The sequence below is a fragment of the Lissotriton vulgaris genome, chromosome 10 (assembly GCF_964263255.1).
Source record: "Lissotriton vulgaris chromosome 10, aLisVul1.2, whole genome shotgun sequence".
In the NCBI taxonomy this organism is placed as follows: Eukaryota; Metazoa; Chordata; class Amphibia; order Caudata; family Salamandridae; genus Lissotriton; species Lissotriton vulgaris.
The window spans coordinates 160,419,625-160,436,876 of record NC_141698.1 but is presented as its reverse complement, the minus strand read 5'-3'; the positions used below and the strand labels follow the sequence as shown (position 1 = coordinate 160,436,876).

Below are 17,252 nucleotides of genomic sequence, written 5' to 3'. Positions count from 1 at the left end.
CGCATCTCTCTTATTTTCTTGGCCCTCCACACAGGGGCCATTTTATAGCCTGTAGCAGCTGACAGGCTATAGGATTAGTCGCTGGATTTATACTCATCTAGTTTAACTCCTACCTTTTCCTTCTGTTTGTGTAATTAGTGGTTGGTGCCCTTAACATATGCCTCCCAGATTGTTTAATTTCACATTTACCTGTTGATTCCTTTAAGTTTAACATCAGTCTTTTCATTACAAGACCATATGAACATGAATACACATGAGTGTCTTCTCCTAGTACAGTCAGAAATAAATGTTAACTGTATATCAAAAGTGATGCCTGGATTTAATGGTCAGAAAATCAACTCTTCGTTAGAGTCCATGGATGTCTGAACATTGCACACTGGAGCTGCTAATTGATGGATTCAGTGATACAAAACTCTTGAGTTCAGTGAAGACAGGGAAAGCTTTGCCGGGGTTGTCCCCTTGAAACCATTGGCATGCTTGGTTCAGCCCTTTCAGTCATTGGATAGCAAACATTGTCACTCAAATCTTGAATAAACCCACAGGAGTGTCTTTGTCTCGCCGTCTTTCTACTGGAAGTCTGGATGTATCCTTCTGCCTCCACTTGAATGCAGCAGGGACTGTTTTAGATCTGATGGATTATGTCATACGGTCATGCTACAGACAAACCATTATTTTTTTATGTGTTACTGCCTCAAGGTTTTTACTTTTTTTTAAATTAGCGGTCAAGAGCAAGTCTGACACTGAAATGACCACCTGGCTGCGTTACTCACCAGCTATTGGGTGGCTATTTTAGTGTCAGACTCTCACTCAAGCACTGAAACAATTTTTTTTAAAAAACACCAATGCAGTAACATAAAAAGTTTGTGTACCGTATGAAAGTATGTCATAAAATGTTTTTTTATTACTGCACAAGTTTTTTTGTATTGTTTATTCAGTGCTCAACTGCATGTTTGACAATAGTGTGCCCACCTCACTGCTGGTCTCCCCTGCCCTTAGAACTTTGCCCACACAGTGAGTGCAGAGACTTCTTTGCCAGCCACAGGAGTTCCTCATTACCGCATGGCTGCTGCATCGTTTGAGCATGCCTAGAAGTCTGTTGTCGCAGTTGTTCTTCAACGCCCCAGCAACTTCTTTCTGCTAGTGGCAAACACTGACAGAGCCCATGGGTGCGCCTTGTATATCACAGTATGGGCCAGAACTCGTCCCTTTGCCAATAGTTGTTTGTACCTGACCGTTACCTCCAGGCGGATTGCTCTGAGTTGAGAGGTAGATACGTCAAGTCCAGGTGTCGATGGCTTTTACTCTTAGTTGGCTCATGTCTGTGTGCTCTGGGGAGCAGGACTGGCAGGCTCTTCCCTTAAGAGCAGGCATTATAAATTAAAAGACCAAGCAGTGTGGACAGTCATGGGGTATACACGGCTCTCTATATTGTCAAACAAACTAAGCATAGTCCCGCCATATGAAGCAGGGGATATCCAGCTGGTAAAAATCAATTGTGGAAAGAAGTGTCCCTGGTCCGGCGCTATAGTGCTCCCTAGCTTAGTGTTCCTCTGTCCAAGGATCACATATAACACATAATGATATAAAATAAGGGTGCACTTATTTGTTCAATATTAATAGAGATATGACATAAAGATAATTGTAACTTCAAGTATCCTTCCTCTAAGATAATTATATGTATTTCTGCCAATGAAATAAACTGAATCCAGTTTCGTTTTTATTTCCCTTTTATTTTGTCAAAATGATGTTCAGCTCACTTTTTGATACACCATGCCAACACGTGTTTAGTGATTAATTCTATTGTTTCCTCTGGGTATTCATGTTTAAATCCAATAAAAAGGGAAACAAATATCTTTATAATGATAAAGAAAAAGAATTTTAAAAAAGTAACTTGTTCATTCTTAAAAAGGGAAAATAATATGCAATAGAACCCCATTGTGGTTGACAACTCACATACATTCAAATAACAATCGTGAAAATATACAAATCTTACGTTGTATATGTATTTCTAACTGTGAGGCAATTATGAAAATCCACAGAAGCTCAGAATGGTGGATTTATATTTATACACTTCAATATTTGCATCTTACAATATAAAAGTGACAGTGGTTTAAGTGGTTTAAGTATATATAAAGATTTGAAATAATACATCAAAATTGTATTTAGATAAAATATATTTCACAATTTTCTGATATGACTTAAAGTATTCTCAGGCATACTGCCATCCAGAATAAGAAATCAAGTACAGTTTCAGTACATTTTCTGATTTTATGGGCGTTCATAATAAGAAAAGATTGTGCTTTCTTTGAATTTATCATATTTCAAGTAAATAAATCAGATGTGTCTCTTGATTTCACATTATATAAGAGTAATTTTAAAGAATAGAACATTTGGTCAGCTATCTACATTCATACTGTGCTAAATTACATTGCATATAGAAAAACTGAATAATCTGTTCAGTTTGGTTCATGTATCTGTTTCTGAAATGGACATGCCAATTAAAATCAGATTAGAATCTTGGTTTCATGTCATTTAAGTCTATTTTTAAGATTAGAACAATGGTCAACTATCTAACGTCATATTGTGCTAATTTACATTAAATATAGAAAAAATAATACTATGTTCAGTTAATGGATCACTCATCCCTTTCTGAAAATTAACATGCCTCCATTTAAGGAAGCACCACAATATGACTGGTTTAAAGTGTCATTGACATTACTATTGTCTCGTTTCTAAGTGTACATATCTCAGGTCAAAAATGAATGCTTTGGTGTGGATTTCTGGTAGTAGAGGTGTCTAAAGTCACTATGCACAAACAGCTTTAGTAATATGTAAAGTAGCAGTACAGTAGTACTACTTATGTACTACAAAATGCAATTTGGAAATCTATGGCAGAAGACATTTTAAATAAAGATACAATTGTTAGGTTGGGTATTTTCTTATTGTTTTAAAATGAATATGAATAAATTATTGAGTATTATTTAACACACATTAAATGTGATTAGTAAATGTGCTGTAGCCTTTTCTTCCTACAAAAATGATGGATGAAAAGCTTGCATTAATCTCAACCACTGGTAATTATTCGGGCCTCATCCTGGTCCATCTTATTTTGCCCTCATGCCAACTCAGTCTGGACCACCTCATATGCAAATCAATCCTGACCCCACTCCAATAGGAACACTCCTGACCTAACTACCAAGCTTGGTCCTTCTTGAACGGAAACACAAGCTACCCAGGACCGGCTCATTAGTTGAATGCAGCTAGGTTCCTGTGGCACAGTGAGCACGGGACCCACATCTGGTCATACCCGTCGCACTTAAGGTGCTGCAAAAAAAGTATACAAAAAAGGGATGGATGGAATGCTTGAATTATTCGCAGCTACTGGTAATTAATCAAGCCAGAACCCAGTCCGTCGTTATTTTGCACACCATATCACCTCAGTATCCTCCAGTTTTTAAAACAGCACACTACATCCAGGCTAATAATAAACATATTTTACATTATTTTACATTCATAATATACAATAAAATATTTTCAAAAATATAAACGTTATTATATTTCCCTGCATTTCTTGTAGGGAGTTCTCCACCCTGTTGGCGAAGATCTCCACCAACAGGTGAAACGTTACTTGTAGTAACTTTATACTAGCGCAGCTCCAGACGAACACTTTGATGTGTATCCGTGACGTCTGAAACGAAGGCACCCATCTGGTCACTTCATAAGTGCTTTCGAGATCAACTGTGATTTTGAGGTAAATTTTAGACTTTACCAAGCTATGATATATGTGTGCACGGTCAGTCAGTGTATCTATCTATGTTAGTTATTAAACAAATTAACCACTCAAGTTATTTTACATGTGTTATCTTGAATTTGCAGGGACTGCATCCCTACAGTAAGTACATTCAGTCCCTAGTTTAAAACGTGGTGTGTGTGACCAATTACTAAATTAAGCCAATTAATAAATTAAGCCAAAATAATGTACTTTAGCGATGAAGCTGGAACAAGATCACAGCAGACCAGCTCGCCACCTCCCTGAGCCAACACCCTCCTGCCAGCTCAGCGAACCCCAGCCAGGCCGCCGACAACCTCACGAAGTGGATCAGCAACTGCGCGGACGAACTCGCCCCGCTGAGGACCCCGCCCAGCAGACCCGGCAGCAAGAAGGCCCCATGGTTCACCGACGAACTCAAAAGCTCCAAGAAGAACTGCCGAGCCCTCGAGAAAGTCTGGAAAAGGGAACCGACACCGGACAACAGAACCTCCTACAAACTTGCCACCCGGAAACACCACCAGCTGATCCACGCCGCCAAGAAAACTGCATTCAAGGACCGGTTGGACAACAACGCACACAACTGCAAGGAACTCTTCAACATCGTGAAAGAGCTTTCCAACCCCAGCGCAGGAAACAACGACATCACCCCATCGCAAGACCTCTGCAACTCCCTCGCCTCATACTTCCATAACAAGATCACGGACATACACAGCAGTTTCAACAACCAACCAACGCACACCACGACCGACCAGCCACCCCCCCCCCACCACCACCCTCCACGCCTGGACCCCGATCAGCACCGAAGACACCATCCGCACGATGAACTCCATCCACTCCGGATCACCGACCGACCCCTGCCCTCACCACGTCTTCAACAAGGCCGACGCTGTCATCGCACCCCACCTGCGAGACATCATCAACACCTCCTTCGACACCGCCATCTTCCCTGAAAGCTGGAAACACGCCGAACTCAGCGCTCTACTCAAGAAACCAACAGCGGACCCCACCGACCTCAAGAATTACCGCCCCATCTCGCTTCTCCCGTTTCCAGCTAAAGTCATCGAGAAGACCGTCAACAAGCAGATGGCCGCCTTCCTCGAGACGAACGGATCCCTCGACCCCTCACAGTCCGGCTTCCGAGCCAAACACAGCACCGAGACCGCCCTCATCGCCGCCACCGATGACATCCGAGCCCTGATGGACAATGGAGAAACAGCGGCCCTCATCCTCCTAGACCTCTCCGCGGCATTCGACACGGTCTGCCACCGCACCCTAGTACGGCGCCTCAGCAACATCGGAATCCAGGACAAGGCGCTGGAATGGATCATCTCCTTCCTGGACGGAAGAACACAGAGAGTCCGCCTACCACCGTACAAGTCAGAGGCTTCCAAAGTCATCTGCGGCGTTCCCCAAGGATCATCCCTGAGCCCCACCCTCTTCAACGTCTACATGAGCCCCCTCGCGGCCATCGTACGCAAACACCACCTCAGCATAATCTCCTACGCCGACGACACCCAGCTGATCCTCTCCCTGACCAACAACCCCGCCGCCGCCAGAGCCAACCTGCACGAAGGGATGAAAGAGGTAGCCGAGTGGATGACGACCAGCCGCCTGAAACTGAACTCGGACAAGACGGAGGTCCTCATCCTGGGCTCCTCACCCTCCGCCTGGGACGACTCCTGGTGGCCTCCCGCCCTGGGCACCGCACCCAAACCGACAGACCATGCACGAAACCTGGGCTTCACCCTGGACTCCTCCCTCTCCATGACCAGGCACGTCAACAGCGTCTCCTCGGCGTGCTTCAACATCCTACGCATGCTACGGAAGATCTTCTGGTGGATCCCCACAGAGACCAGGAAGACCGTCACCCAGGCCCTCGTCACCAGCCGACTGGACTACGGCAACGCCCTCTACGCCGGGACCACCGTCAAGCTCCAGAAGAGACTCCAGCGGATCCAAAACGCCTCAGCCAGACTCATCCTCGACATCCCACGTTCCAGCCACATCTCCGGACATCTGAGAGACCTTCACTTGGTCCCCGTCAACAAAAGAATCACCTTCCGCCTCCTCACCCACGCACACAAAGCCCTACACGACCAAGGCCCGAGCTACCTCAACAGCCGAGTCAACTTCTACGCTCCCAAACGCCACCTCCGATCAGCCAACCACGCCCTCGCCGCCGTCCCCCGCATCCGAAGAGCGACCACAGGAGGAAGGTCCTTCTCCTACCTGGCCGCCAAGACCTGGAACTCCCTCCCGTCCGACCTGCGCCTGACCCAAGACCACCTCTCCTTCAGGAAGAAGCTGAAGACCTGGCTGTTCGAGCAGTAGCGCCCCCCCCCCCCCCCCCCCCCCCCCCAGCGCCTTGAGACCCTACGGGTATGTAGCGCGCTTTATAAGTGTATCTGATTGATTGATTGATGGTCAATGTTGCCAATTTCTTCAGGGCAAAGCTGAAAAAAATTGTTATTATTGACAGAATATGCTCATCGTGACTCAGCCCACTTTATGTTGCCACTCGCTTAACTCTCAGCTCTTCCACCTCCACACCAATGTATGGGACCCCAGAATACATTCCATGTCCAGCAATGACTACCAGAACAGAATCTCACTGACGGTATTTTAAATGGAACTGCGGTCCTTTATCAGGTTATGACGCTCTCTATCCCAGTCACATTTGCCTATAGCTGAGGTCAGCATAGCCATCCAAATGCTTATCTCACAAGCGTGGTGAAATTTAGGAAAAACATATTTCATGAGCCTAAAAGAAGTTTACTTGCAGCGGATTGGTTGGATTAAGGTTTGTCAAGGGGGTTTCTTGGAACTCCTCTTGTTCATTGGCTCTTGAGCGCTACGGTTCTGAGATTGGCTGAGAAACGGGCTTGCCAGTTGTTCATTGGCTGCTCTGCGATGTCACCGAGAGTGCACGTGCCCCAGCACGATCTGCCTGCTGTACATCCAGTCGTTCGTCGGTGGGCGGGGCTCCCTGGCTCTCGCCTGAGTGACTATCCCCGTCCCACTCATTGCGCCTGAGTCCGGGCCCGTGGCAACCGTGCGACTGCGGAGTTCTTTGGGCTCTGTACGAGTGACCCGACTTTTCGCCGAGAAAGTCTGAGTCCGTCAGGATTCCGGCTCCGACCCAACCTTCGTCCCCGAGCCGAGGCCGCAACCAGGGCGGTGAGTTTGACACCCTCTGCTCCCAGCGCTGCAGAACGGGGGCTCTACGGCGCTTCGTGGGGGGCGGGGCTGCCCCCTGCATCACCCAAAGCTTGTGGTTGACCCCCCCCCCCTTCAAAAACATTGCACAAGCATGCAGGGGGTCCACTGGAATGCATTGCGCACGAGGGGGCATGTGCGCCTTCTCTTTGGGAACTTAACCCTTCCCCTCAATATATAGCACTTTGTGCATTTTCCAACCCTGATATCAGCCCCGGACAAAAGTAACATCAATCATTTTTTACATATTTAATAGTAGTGGAAATAGCTGTGCACCCACTAGGGTTTTGGTCTTCTGCATGTATTTATTCGCAGTTCCAACGCGGAAGTGTGTGAAGCTATGCCTGATGGATGGTATTGACAAATAAAGCCTGCCACCCATGACGAAGTGCAGACGGGTAGCAGGCTCGGAAATACATAGGTAGGCCGTGCATTGCGCTGAAGTTACTTAGTTGCACTGAATTGCTCATCCCATAAACTGTGCACCCTCCCAACCCTTTCGCATGCACACCCTGGCACCACCGCAGCCATTATCTCTTTATATATTTTATGCGTTTTTAAATAGCGCGGACTTTACCCGAAGGTGTCAGAGCGCTTCACAATAGGAACAACAGCGTTACATGAGCAGAAAATTATAAGTGGGCATGATACAAAAGCAAACGTTACATTACATGAGGCAAAGGTGACAATTGTGCATGTATCAAAAGCAAACAAAATACATGAAGAGGTAGCAAGCGTCCTTTCTGCAGAGGAGAATCTCCTGCCAGGGATTGCGATGTCACTGTGCCAGGCTGATGCACAGCATGCCAAGTGCTGAGCACACAATGTTTCCATGCGGGATCCGGGACACTTCGGCCAGCCGCAAAGGTTCTGCTCCTTTGCTGCTGCTGCTGCCAGTGTCTGCAAAACACACTATTCATATTAACTCCAAACTTGCCTTTTCAAAAACACCGGTCTGTTTTTTTTATAATGCAATATAATCAACATGCATGCATTTATGGCATGCCTATCACCAGATATATTTGACAAATACCACGAGCATGCGTTTGGTAGTTGTATACGATTGTTGTGTTTTTACATTTGAGTGACAGGCTGCACAAGTGTGAGGTGCAGCCTGGTTGGCTGTCATTTGTCGGTAGTTGTATAGGATTGTTGTGTTTTTACATTTGAGTGACAGGCTGCACAAGTGTGAGGTGCAGCCTGGTTGGCTGTCATTTGTCGGGGGTCATACCCCCCTAGATCACAGCCTGCTCAGCAGTTTCTTGTAAACAGACCTCATGCGGCTTTGTCAGGATCGCTTCACATGCGCAGCTTGCAGGGGGACTGGCGGACGTCCAAGGCTCTGCATCTCTGGATGGCATTCGTGGAAGATTAGTTTTAAGATGCCTTGTCAACACAGTAATGGAACTAACCGGGGCTGGGACCATTCCTCATTTTGGGATCCATAAATAACAGAATTCTCTGCTTTGCGTCCGTCTGGAGAGCCCCCCTCCTCCGAGGCAAACCATACCTAACACGTGCAACCAGCGAGCCCCCTACGTAACCATGTTGGCCGCTGTGATACAATGCCTGGTGGTGTGATCACATGATCAGATCCTGCTTTGTAAAACATATCGAGGAAATGTGGGCAGGGCTCTTTTTTGAAGCAATTGTTTACTACAAATTCCCGTACCATTTTTTTTACCGTGTACCGCACACACTATTTAATTTCCCCACTGTTTGCTTGAACAGATTGTTATAGATGCATGGTTCTTTTCACGTTGCAAATTGGATGCGCTGTTTTTTAATACTACTTGAAATGCAAACACTGGTGTTAACTACAATGAAAATTAATTGTGCTCGCTGTTGAATATTAATAACAAAGCATTGACCCTATTTCGGCGTACGCATCAAACTGGATTGGCGTTCGCAAAAGGCGTGTTATTATTATCCATCTCGAAGGTATTCATCTTATGCGTATAGACTAGTTGAAAGGTGGAATCCTTCAGAGTGGTGGTGATTCATATCTGCCGCTTCTAGGTTACTGATGCCCAACCACTGAGCACACATGCGTAACATATTTTTGTGTCGACGATATCCGCAGTGCACTGTCAGCGCCTCGCATTCAGATAGAAATCTAGGGTATTCTGCTTAAAACAGTTAATGGGAAGAAGCATTGAGGTACTACAGAAAGGAGTAATGTGCTAGTTGCAAAATCGGATCCGAAAAATAATATAAATTATAAAAAGTATTCAGGGTTTCGTGATTGGGCGGTGCTTTGATTGGCTGTGTACGGTTCTCTGCACATTATATTACCCATTTTCTCACGATTTGAGCTTTCTTAGTGCAATTAAAGTGTTATCCATGGAGATAAGAGTTCATGGGGCTTGACCCAATTTTATCTGCCCTTCATTCTAAACAGCCCGACGCAACGCGCATAGAACTCAAAGAGCTTCAGCACCCCTCCCACCGAAGGTCGTGTGTGTCCGCATGGGCTGAGACAGCTCACACACACACACACACACACACACACACACACTTCTTGAGCTGCTGTGGTCTGGCGTCTTATCGCAGCCACACCCCAGTATTTCACGAATCTTTAAAAGACCATTACTTGATAACAAGGCTTTGAGTTTTTTTCATCCGTTCATCTCCACTCTGCCTCTTCTTTAAAGTTGCTAATTACTGTTGCTGCCACTGTGTAAGAATGTATTTCCCGCCCCTAGGCTTTGTTTTTTTGCAGTTTTATACAGCTCAAACTCTACCTGAAGGTATTGAGGCCCTTTTTCATGAGCACTAGTTACATTATACAAGGACACATTGCTGGAAGTATTAGCCTCCCCCCCCCCGATATTTAGCTCTAATTTGCTGGAATTGTTACCCCTCCAAAATGTGTCTCTACATTGCTGGAAGTATTAGCCCCCCCCGAAATTTGGCAATAGTTGCGCACCTGATCTACCCCCACTGTGATTTCATCTATATATATAGATTCTATAGCCTCCTGCAGTTACTCAGCCACTTCCTACACACTCTACTACACTCTGCAGAACTTACACAACCACTGCCACCCCAACACAACCACTGCCACCCCTACACAATCTGTGCCACGCCGTGCACAACCTCTGCCATGCCTTACATAGCCCTCAGAATTGCCCTGAAAACCTTCACCTGCACCCTGTCTACCATCAGCCATGTGCCGCAGGCCCCAGCAACATTGCACGGATGACCCACACTGTGCTCATTCTCATCCAAGCTCTGCACATCCTCTTTCACACTGCACTTCATTGGACGATCTCAGCCTACGCCGTGTTAACGCTTTACACGTCCTCTACCACTGCCTATTTGTGCATGGTCTTGGCTACATTTCCACATCTTTTGACCCAGCCTTGCATATTATGGTCTTGCATGCCCATGGCCAACCTTTCCGAAAAGCTCTATGCACTGTTAATATCCTTCACTGCATGTTTAAAACCAATTTGCACACCTACAGTTTGCAGACAGAGCAGAAAAAGGGCAGTTACGCCGAGTGGTTGAAGTGGAGGGGATCGGAGGGGCATGATGTGCCCATACTTTTTAGGTCTCGCCTGTCGATGCGCATGCGCATCGAGCAAGGCGAGAGTATTGCGAGTTATCCACTCTTTATCTACACTGCAAGGAATCGTGGCGATTCCTTGCAGTGCCCGTGACTTTTAAGGTCAATGCGCATGCGCATTAAGCTTATGCGCATGCGCATTGACCTTAAAAGTCACGGGCGCGTGCATGTCAGTCTTTGTTTACCCGCTCCCCAGCTCCGCCCCCTCACTACTTGATTGCACGGCCGCTAGGCCGTGCCTCCCCTACTCTCCTCCCCCCTCCTCCTCTCCTCCCCTGCCTGCCTGCCGCTAGTTTCCATTCGCTGCTCCTTTCTCGTCTCCCTGGCCCCACCGCCCTTCGATGTGAAAGTCCCCCCCCCCCCCCCCGCCCCCGTCCCCTCCTCGCTCACCCTCATCTCCACCTTGTTAATATACCTTCTATATCCCCTTTTCGCCCTTCGCTCCTAGCTGCCTCCTGTAGTCCCCGAAGCACCTCATCCCGGTAGAAAGCCTCGGAACAAGTACGATGCCGCACGCCACGGTAACAGCTCAAGCCACAGTAAGACACGTTACATCGGGGGCAGGTATAGCGCGAAGGGACTGTCATGCACAGGGCACACGGGCCACCCCCTATAGGGGAGGACATCCCTTCAAAATTAGGAGCGCGATTATTAACGGCAGGCTCCATTACTCATCAGTCCTTCCTCAAAAGTTTTGTATTAATGGCACAGCTGCTCATGGAATATTGAGCCAGTCACAAACACAGTAGCAAAGCATATTTAATTACGCACAATGCCAGCAAATCGGATAGCCGGACAGTGAGCGCTCGCTCTACCACAGCCAATCACAAACGCTTTCAGTTTTATAGTACTCCCCGAGCCACATGGATTGTGTCTTACTCGATCTGAATGGATTGCAGATAGAGGGAAGGCGCGGTTGAGGAGAGGCTAAAGTTGAAGTTGATAACCTGTGACGGCCGCTTCGAAATGCTCTTGATTGCATAAACATATATTAACTAGGAATACAAAGGTTGTACTTCAATGAGCCTTAACTGAGATAGAAACCAATTTGATGTTGGTTATCGTGGGTTTGATGACCGAAAACTGCAAATCTAGCGGCCATTTTAGAATGGGGTACTTCTTGAGCACATTAGCGTAAAGTACTACAAACGTTACTAAATCATTGAAATTACTCTTAAGATCTTAGTTAATAATTGTTAGGTATAACAGTAAATACATTATGTTAAAATAGTAGGTTTAGCCTCATATGTATTACGTAGTGCCGAGCCCTGCCGATAGTACGAACGTTATGCTTTTATGATGTAGACCCGAGAAGTAGGCGTACTTGTATTGCAGCTCATCGGAATACACGACAATTCAAGATGGCGGCCAGGCATGTCACCCGCTGTCAAAGGGTTGACATGAGGTACTGATAAGTGCTCAGTGCTAGAATACTAGCTGAGCTGCTTGTTTGATCTTCTAAGCGTTTTGTGGCAGTTTGTAACAAATGCATTTACTGAGAGCCATGACGTTTCTGAACCTAACCACTGAATAACCGTACTGGAGGGGAACCTGCTATAGTGTTTTAAAATTGTATTTGTTATCTAGTGGGTGTTTCTGGGTGTATCATGTACGTCTGCTTTTCGTGGGAGATGTTTATCTATGTGCTTTAAACTATCCCTGGCCTAACAGAAATTGGGGGGGGAGGGGGCAATGCATGCAGACAGAATTTAGAGGGTTTTGATAAGGGCATGTAGTAAGTCCTTCCACGCATTCCTCGCAGATATGTGGTACTTGGTATCATGTTCTGTTTTGTATGAGGGAGACTTATTACCATGTTCCACTCCTTAAAGTACTATAAAGCTGCCTCTCAGAAGAGGAGGCCCCATTTCCCACGTGTGAGCGCAAACAGCTGCTGACCCTCTTGGGCTGAGGACGTTGAACAACCTGTCCCGTGGGATGCCTTCATCGTCCTCCAACGGCACATAAGAGGCTGCAATTGACCGGGGTCCCCACTTTTGGGACGCCCATGTCACCCTCAACCCCTCACCCTCAACCCCTCACCCTCACTCACCCTCAACCCCTCACCCTCACTCACCCTCACCCACACTCACCCTCACCCACACTCACCCTCACCCTCACTCACCCTCAACCCCTCACTCACCCTCAACCCCTCACTCACCCTCACTCACCCTCACCCTCACTCACCCTCAACCCCTCACCTACCCTCACCCTCACTCACCCTCAACCCCTCACCCTCACTCACCCTCAACACCTCACCCTCACTCACCCTCAACACCTCACCCTCACTCACCCTCAACCCCTCACCCTCACTCACCCTCAACCCCTCACCCTCAACCCCTCACTCACCCTCACTCTCACTCATCCTCACTCACCCTCAACCCCTCACCCTCACTCACCCTCAACCCCTCACCCTCACTCACCCTCAACCCCTCACCTTCACTCACCCTCAACCCCTCACCCTCACTCACCCTCAACGCCTCACCCTCAATCACCCTCAACCCCTCACCCACCTTCACTCACCCTCACCCTCACTCACCCTCACTCACCCTCACTCACACTCACTCACACTCACCCACCCTCAACCCCCCTCAACCCCTCATCCTCACTCACCCTCAACCCCTCACTCACCCTCAACCCCTCACCCTCACTCACCCTCAACCCCTCACCCTCAACCCCTCACCCTCACTCACCCTCACTCACCCTCACTCACCCTCACTCACCCTCACTCACCCTCAACCTCATGCTAAAGATTTACAAAAAAACCCATTAACAATTCTAAAAGCACTAACTCTAATGCTGCGAGACCTATTGCATTTCTAATGCTTGTTTAATTTAAGGAAAACAGTTCCCCTACTTTCTGTGAAAAGACAACTGTCCCGGGATGGTTAATTTCGAGAGCTGAAATGGCTGAGCGGCAGTGTATGGCAGAGTGTCCCCAGTGCTGTGAAACTGTGGGAGGGGCAGACAGCTAAACAAGCCTTCTTGCTTGTCTGAAAGAAATATAGATGAGCACAACGGGTTAATCTGCAAATGTAAAGGGAGCTCTGAAACCGGTATTGATCAATGGAATAACTTGACACTTCCTGATGACACAGATAGATAGATGGGAACAACCCCTCTAGAAGGGAGTAAGAGAAATATTAATCTCTAAAAACATTCCTCGGATGAGTTGATCCTAAATTGTACCTTGACTTGATTCTTCTTTTATCTTCCATTCCAGTTCATATTCAGCACGATCCGAATAAAACAAGGTTGCCTTTACTCCTGCTCACATGAACACAGTGAGATTATTTATACAGTACACACACGGACGCTGTGTTGTCTTTTATTAAAAAGGCCCACTTGCGTGGGCTTGACACACCAGGGATTTGGACACGGCATTAACACATACACCCGACCCCAGAGAACACCTGTAACAGTGCTGCTGTGTAGTGACCTGTCGCTGATGCATACTAGCGCTGCTTGAGCCACAATCCTCAGAGCGCCCCCTTTGGATATAAATGAGTCTAGCAGCAGTGCATTGCATTAAGACAGTAATTACAAATGTAAACACTGGAGGCAAGGAGAAACTCAGCGCAGAGGGATATCATTCTAGCCATCCTGGTATAGACATAGCTGGTTCAGGCGCAACTTTAGAAACTACTTTTTATTTGTAGAGAATAGTGAAAGCATGAAACGTCATCTTGTGTTAAATTGTTATTGCTCTTGTTGAATAGCTTTTGTGTAGCGTGCATTAGTAGGGCACCACAGTGCCTTTTGTCAGACTGGGGTGTAACTTTCCAAGCATTTCAGGTGCTGGCTGGTGACTGATTCAGTTTTGTCAAGATGTGAGGTCATGATTACGACTCTGTCCTTTTTAATGAGTTGTACGTTTTCTGTGGGTGAGACCAGAGCCCTGCACCGGATTGCTTACACATTTCCTCGGTTGGCACGGGTCCCTGTTGGGCAACTGTATGTGTGTGAGAAGTAGCTGACCATTATGTAGGCGCAGAATGCCCAAATATCCAATTAATTGTATGTTGAGGCTTTGTGGGAGACAATATGTGTGCTCTTGTAAGTTAGTTTATGGAATGTCTTTTTGTGCTGTGCAATTTAGAGCACGTAGAGACCCACATAAAAAGCACATCTTCTGTGGTGTGTGTGTGTGTGTGTGCGCGATGTTCTGCCTAAACAGTGCTTTCAGATCTTGTGCTTTTGACAAATGACGCGCTATTTGGTGTATGTGCCTTCGTTAGTATACTGACACCCAGCCATACAATGAATTTGAGAAGGCCTATTACTGAAAAATCGAGAAAACCGTGGCGAACACCTAAGAGTCGTGCAGAGGGTGAACAGTAGCATGGTCTGATTGACTGGTGGGGCTTGCAGAGCACCTGTCATCCAAGAGTCTGATTTAGTGCTGGGTGTAATGGGAAATATTACCATTTCTGGAGGAGCTGCAAATCGAGAGGAGAGACCAACAGCGGAACTGCCACCACTAAGCTATCTATATGTGTCTGGTGTAATCTCCTCTGATGTTAGCCCTTGCTCAACAGGCTTTTCAGCTGCGCCAAACTCTTGAGCTAGGCCCCACAGTTGTATGTGGATTCCCTCTCTTCTGTTTTAGTTTTAATTCTCAGCCGCACCTACTTCCTGTCAGCACTTGACTATCCAGAGAAGAAGCCTCTTCCAGGAAGAACCCCAAGGCTATGTTGCATTTTATTTTAGAATTGCGCCATCAGATAATTGGCTTTCTGCTGACTCGCTTAATCAAAAAATCATCTGTTGGTTGAGCGGATAAATTATACAGATGCTCGGGTCTCCAGCCTTTTTATGTTCTGCTGACATATGTGTTTTTTTTATAACAAGATGCCGCGGTGCAGTGCATAGCTTTGACAGGGTGATACATAGACTTGATTTCGGTTAAAATAGCAATGTCTGTTTAACACTTTTTTAATTTCAAGTTTCACCTGCCTTTCAGCTGTGACATGTTACTTTAATGAGAAGCAAAACATAAACATACTTTTATTGGGACTTTTTACAAAATTATAATTACGTTTCCTAGTTTAGTACTAGCGAATACATAAAACACAACTTTTTTGTCACCTCAATTTAAACAGCATTAGCAAAGCCTTGAGTTCTGGGTTTAATGTGCTAAAACAGGTAGCACTAGCACTTTGCAGGAGCCAGCAGGAGCAGAGAAGGCTACAGTTGTAAAGTAGTCCTTCATGCAGTAAGCACTAGAGTAGGGGTGGAAGAATACACCCAAACAGCCAATATATGTCTATGGGCTCAGTAGAAGGCTTTGTGCCGAAACGCGTAGACTGTCCATCTGCTTGCACTAATTGCACTATCAAAATATAACAAAAATGAAATAAAGAAAGTTTATACTGCACCCGAGTCTACAGTGCCGAGTACAAGAACACAAGGAGCGATACGAAGACAAGGAGACCCAATATAAAAAATTTCTGTGTTGTATAATTAAAAGAAACCATATATAATCCAGCATAATACGCAGTAGATGTGTATAATCTCTCACACCTGTTCTTAAGTAATTACTTCTTTAAACCTGTTTACCACTAGCTGTAGGGCATCTGAACGTCAGTAGATTTTGAAGCCAGGTATATATTGCTGCTAAAGCCCGTATTCCCATTGTTAGGCTAGATTTGTATTGTAGGCACTAAACTCTCACTTTTGGGCAGAACAGACTTCCGGTTCAAGATTCTGGTGTATCCCTCACATACTTGCCCAACACACATGAGACTCTTCAAACCGTAAAATTTGCTCCGCTTCTTTCTGAAGGTTCTTCTGGATACTGTTCTGCAGATTTACATCTTTGTTACGTTTACCTCATATTGTCCCACATATTCTGTCATAAATATTTGGAAGGGCTTAATTCAGTGAGATGCACGATTGCTTCTAACACACCCAGCCACGGATCTCCAGGTCACAAGTTATAAAACCAGCAAGTCTGACTCAGCATTCCATCTTTTCGAGGTCAGTAACTTGACAAAAGATACATTGGGTAATGGTAGTACCTGTTACACATAGCGCTTAGAAACGGCAGAGGTGTGGTATAGTTACCAAATGAAATAAAAGTTAATTTATGAGTAGGTTTCTGTACCAGGGAGGTTAAACTCAATGATTTTTCGGTGCACACACATTTCTTTTTAGGTCGAAGTCTACCACACAGTTCAGCTACCTGGTTTGCTAAAGACAGGGAGATTCAGAAAGCTGCCCTAGAAATGCATTACACCCATAGCTTTCCATTGGCTTTGTGGTTTGTAACTCTCATTTTCTGGCTGTATTTGCTTAGGCTGTCCAGCTTGAGTTCGTCCGTCCCATTTACCAAATCTTGTTTACTGTTTTCTTCCACTAACTCGTTTTTGTAAGCAGACCTCTAAATCTTGTTACATTTGCTCATCATTCAGAGTCAGATATCAAGCTATCTGTTTTGAGACAGCTTGGTGTTTCCTTTTCTTTCTCTAACTTCAAAGTGAGAGACTTTATGTGACAATTCTGCTGAGTATCCATGTAAGAGGAGAGGGTGTAGGATGTTATTTTTCCTTTCCACAAAACAGACACAATAACTGTGCTGATGTTTCAGAATTAGTACAAATGAAGCACATTTTTTTCTGTAATCATGAGTGTGCTGGAACTAAACATTTGAATACGATCAAAGCACATGAATACACACATCAATACACTAGA

At 45.9% G+C, this 17,252-nt stretch overlaps 1 protein-coding gene across 6 annotated transcripts in view; it reads left to right on the top strand.

The window, feature by feature from the left end:
* Positions 1-6,724: 6,724 nt before the first annotated feature.
* The window catches only part of EEF2K (eukaryotic elongation factor 2 kinase), a 259,662-nt gene continuing 249,134 nt past the window's right edge, over positions 6,725-17,252 (top strand). For 3 of the 6 annotated variants that reach the window (XM_086940766.1, XM_086940767.1, XM_086940765.1), the window contains exon 1: positions 6,804-6,949. The gene's annotated coding sequence lies outside the window, so the exon portion shown is untranslated. Of the gene's footprint in view, positions 6,950-17,252 lie in introns of all 6 variants that reach the window. The other 3 variants (XM_086940768.1, XM_086940769.1, XM_086940770.1) reach the window with 3 other exon arrangements.